The sequence below is a fragment of the Notolepis coatsorum genome, assembly GCF_963971535.1.
Source record: "Notolepis coatsorum genome assembly, contig: SCAFFOLD_1799, whole genome shotgun sequence".
In the NCBI taxonomy this organism is placed as follows: Eukaryota; Metazoa; Chordata; class Actinopteri; order Aulopiformes; family Paralepididae; genus Notolepis; species Notolepis coatsorum.
In genome coordinates, this window is record NW_028169359.1 from 31,075 (window position 1) to 36,322 (window position 5,248).

Consider the following 5,248-nt stretch of genomic DNA (forward strand, 5'->3'; position numbering starts at 1 on the left):
CTGGGGGGGGGAGGGGGGAGAGAGAGGGAGGGAGGGAGAGAGGCAGAGAGAGGGAGGGGGGAGGGAGGGAGGGGGGAGGGAGGGAGGGGAGAGGGAGGGAGAGAAGGAGAGAGGGAGGGAGGGAGGGAGGGAGGGAGGGAGGGAGGGAGAGAGAGAGAGAGAGAGAGAGGGGGGGGAGGGAGGGAAGGAGGGAGGGAGAGAAGGAGAGAGGGAGGGAGAGAGGGAGGGAGGGAGGGAGGGAGGGAGGGAGAGAGAGAGAGAGAGAGGGGGGAGGAGGGAGGGAGGGAGGGAGGAGAGAAGGAGAGAGGGAAGGAGAGAGGGAGAGAGGGAGGGAGGGAGGGAGGGAGGGAGGGAGGGAGAGAGAGAGAGAGAGAGAGAGAGGGAGAGGGAGAGAGAGAGAAAGAGAGAGGGAGGGAGGGAGGGAAGGAGGGAGGAGAGAGTGAGGAGAGAGGGAAGGAGAGAGGGAGGGAGGGAGGGAGGGAAGTGAGAGGGAGGGAGGGAGGAGAGAGAGAGAGAGGAAGGAGAGAGGGGAGGGAGGGAGGGTAGGAGGGAGAGAGGGGAGGGAGGGAGAGAGGGAGGGTAGCAGGGAGGGAGGGTAGGAGGGAGAGGGTTGGAGGGAGAGAGGGAGAGAGAAAAGGATGGAGGGGAGGGAGAGAGAAAGGGATAGAGGGAGAGTGGGAGGGTAGGAGGGAGAGAGAGAAGGATGGAGGGGAGAGAGAGTGAGGGTAGGAGGGAGAGAGAAATGGATAGAGGGAGGCAAAGAGAGAGGGGGGGGGGGAGAAAAAGGATTTGATCAGATGACTGACAGCCAGGCAAAGTGAAAAACAGAGCTTAAATAAACTCCAGATGGACTGATAGCACAGTGTTGTGGTGCTATTCCTGGAGGTGGAGGAGAGAGAGCGCCTCCTGTCCAACTCTCACTACAGAGGGAAGACGGACTCCTGCCGACCCCACGACACCCCTGGAAGTAGAAGAGGTGGAAAAAACACCAACAAGACCTTATAAGCGTATAGCGTGAGGAGCGAGACCTACAACAAAGGGGCTGCGTGGCCCAACATAATGCTCTGGGGAGATGATGAAAAGCTGCAATTCATCCAAAACAGCGCTGCCAGGATCCTGATGAGAGTCCGTAAACACGATCACATAACCCCCATCCTCCACTCACTACATTGGCTCCCCGTCTCATCCCTGATCAATTACAAAATCTTGATGCTCACCCATAACTGTATAAACGGACACGCACCCCTCTACCTTCAGGAACTCATCACTCCACAATCCTCCACCCGCACCCTCAGATCTGCAGGTAGCCTGCTCCTCCAGGTCCCCAGTACCAGGCTCTGCACCCTGGGGGACCCTCAGATCTGCAGGTAGCCTGCTCCTCCAGGTCCCCAGTACCCGGCTCTGCACCCTGGGGGACCCTCAGATCTGCAGGTAGCCTGCTCCTCCGGGTCCCCAGTACCAGGCTCTGCACCCTGGGGGACCCTCAGATCTGCAGGTAGCCTGCTCCTCCGGGTCCCCAGTACCCGGCTCTGCACCCTGGGGGACCCTCAGATCTGCAGGTAGCCTGCTCCTCTGGGTCCCCAGTACCAGGCTCTGCACCATGGGGGACCCTCAGATCTGCAGGTAGCCTGCTCCTCTCTGCACCCTGGGGGACCCTCAGATCTGCAGGTAGCCTGCTCCTCTCTGCACCCTGGGGGACCCTCAGATCTGCAGGTAGCCTGCTCCTCTCTGCACCCTGGGGGACCCTCAGATCTGCAGGTAGCCTGCTCCTCTCTGCACCCTGGGGGACCCTCAGATCTGCAGGTAGCCTGCTCCTCTCTGCACCCTGGGGGACCCTCAGATCTGCAGGTAGCCTGCTCCTCTCTGCACCATGGGGGACCGAGCCTTCTGCACGGCTGCACCACGCGTGTGGAACAGCCTCCCCATCCAGCTGAGGGCACCACAGAGCCTGGACTCTTTTAACACTTTGAGTGCCACGGACGCTTTATGTCGTTAGTTCATGCCGCCCGTTGAATGCCAGCAACGCTATTTGTCGTTTTTTTTTTTTATTTATTAGCGATTTGAATTCATATTTCATCAATCGAGCCTCACGCTAGTGCTCCAAACTCTCTCCAGGCATGCGTTCTTCATGACTCCGTGCAGCCCCAGATAAGTACTCGCTATTTGCATATCAATAGCGCCGGTCGTCAGGTGTGTTAAATACATTCTCAGATACATTCACACCTAACTTGTTGTGAATGACATGTGTTACATTCCATTCGTAGAGGCAATTAGGCACTGTCTTTAGTCTGTGCTCAAGAGAGGGGACATTAAATGCGCATTCGCAGGAGCGCGCGTGCACGTGGCGCCATTAGGTGCGTGCAACCCCAGATGATTTCAATAACGCACCACTGACTCTCTCTGAGCTCCATTGGGAAAATACCGCCCCCTATCGTCTCTCCCTGTGTAACTGCACCCCATTGGATTAGACTGGTGGGGGGGGGGGGGGCGGGGGTCCAGTTTCCTCATTTTACTTTGCCGGCAAGCCATCTGAAGAGACCGAAGTGATTGCAGAGCCGGAAAACAACGTGGAATACATATTTACAGTACCCAGCGCTGAATCAATAAACGCAATCAATATTTGGAATGGCGATCAGGAATTGGAATAATCTTTTTGGAGAACATCTGATCTGAGGTAAGGAATCTATTTTACCAGTCTTGGGGTAATCGGATCTGTTTTCACAAAGATATCAGCGTTTGCCCCATGTGTGTGTGTGTGTGTGTGTGTGTGTGTGCGCGCTGATCAGGAAATGAGAGAATAGATTTTTCAGCTCGCTTCTCTAGCGTGCATAAGTACACATATACTATCGATAATCTAGCGTTTATTTGAAAACTATTCATAAATAGGCCGAAAAATGACAACGTTTTTTTTTATCTACTTTTTCTCCCATTTTCTATTTTTCTCCCATCCCAATTTCGTATCGTCCAATTCTACCCTCCCCTGTCTCGAACGCTGTTAGACCATGCCTCCCACAGGCCGGCTGCAATGTGGACGAAGCCTTGCATCACAAGTCCCCTCCGGTACACGAGGAGGCAGCCGTCGCATCTTTTCACCTGCACAGCGCGATCTCTCAGCGGCGAGGGTCTGCGTGGGAGGGACACGCCGCCCCCGTTGCTTCCTGATTCTGCTGCGCAGGCGCACCAATCGACCTGTAGGAGTCGCTGTCCACAACGTCCGATCCCCACCCACCAGCTTCCCACCCCTAATACTGCCAATTGCGTTAGTATGAACGACCAGCCAAGCTGGTAGCAACGCCGAGAGCTGGGCTCGAACCCAGCATCTCCTGCATTAGTGGCGAGAGCCTTACTGCGCCACTTAGCCGCCCGAAAAATTACAACGTTTTTTGTGTATTCCAGAATATTCCAGTAAATGCCGTTTATCACGGAATCTTTATATTTTCCTGAAACTTTCAAGAAAACTAGGGCTTTTCAAAATGCTATAAAACGGAAATGAACCGATTAAAAAACAATCTGTTTCGACAATGTTGACTGCAAACAAGTCATTGATAAGATTAGACACATAGCCATAATTTAAGACATAGATTATGCGTTCATTGAAGTGGGTGCTGGCATTCAACCATATTTTACCATGTTAACCAGTGGCACTGATAGTGTTAAAGCAGGCCTGAAAACTGTTTCAAAAGACCTTTGATTGCTAGCTTTTTATTTAAATTTTTTTCTTGTGATATTATTTTTTTCTTGTGCTGTTGTCTTTACTTTTCTGTTTATACTATGTTTTTAACTATGTTCTATTTTATTAAATTTTTAATTCTGTATTTAATTTTTTACTAATAATAATAAAAAAAAAATTACTATGTTTTAACCCTGTAGCACTTTGGGATCCTAGTAAACAAAAAGTGTAATACAAATTAAATTTATTATTATTATTATGAACCGCTGTGATACATCCAGCAGAGAGGCTAAACGTGTCGTCAGTAGCCCCTCCACTCCCTCTCCCCGTCTGGGAGAGCTGTTCACTGGCAGAGGCTGAAAGAATGCTGATGCACAAAGGCATTGTGGGAGGAGAGAGAGAGAGAGAGAGAGAGAGAGAGAGAGAGAGAGAGAGAGAGAGAGAGAGAGAGAGAGAGAGAGAGAGAGAGAGAGACTATAGATATAGATACACTATAGATACTATATAAAATATAAACACAAATACAATATAATACAAAAAAAGGGGGGTCCAATATAATACACTAGGGGGAGGTCCAGAGGGGGCGGGGTCTCAACTAGGGGGAGGTCCAGAGGGGGCGGAGTCTCAACTAGGGGGAGGTCCAGATGGGGGCGGAGTCTCCGTCCGGGAGGCTAAATCATTTCCAATAAAGACATTTCTGTAAAAATGTCAACAAAATAGGAAACACAAGGGTGAGTTCCAAATGAGTTATGTTCCAAATAACTTATTTATTTAAGTACAGTGTATATGGTTGCACAATAGTTTAACGTTGAACAGGAAAACGCACACACACACACACACACACACACACACGACAGATCAATCACGTATTAGACAATGGTGCATCTGTTTCTAAGCTGGCCCCAAGGTTTCACTGCAAATATTTTTTTTAATAAAAAACATTATTATTATTATTTCTTTAAAGACATGGTGGCTCTAGTCATAGTGGTGCTGAGTTTGATAAACTGCAGAGAGCCTCAAACCCTCCCGACATTAGACCGCATGAACGTGGGGGGAGGGGGAGGGGGGGCGTCTATGCCTTCTACAACGCTGTTGGTTTCCGGGTTCCTCTGATTGGCCGCTGAAGCACACCCCCCGAGTGACGCGGGAACAGCCAGCCTTCACAGAGCCAACTCGATGGAGATCAACCCCGAGGTTGGAAAATCACTTAGATTTAGTAAATATTTACCCGTTTCTCATACGGTTAACGATTCAGAAACAATCATTGCTCATCTCCGTGTGTTTTATGTCGTTGCAGATGCTCAACAAGGTGGGTTTGATACGCAGTCATGGCGGCGAAAAGTGTCTTTATTATTTAGTTAACGTTATCATTAGCAGGTAAGTTATGAAGTCATTGTTTATCATAAAACCAACAGCATGACTGGCTCGTCTATTCTGTGCTAGATCAAGACACTATTTCAATAATGGATGACGGTGCGGAATTATCTTTTTAAAGCAGAGTAGGAGTAGAAAACAATTCATGAAAGTAGAAGATATAGGTGTGCAACCTCGCTGGCTGGCGTTATATCTACAGAGTAC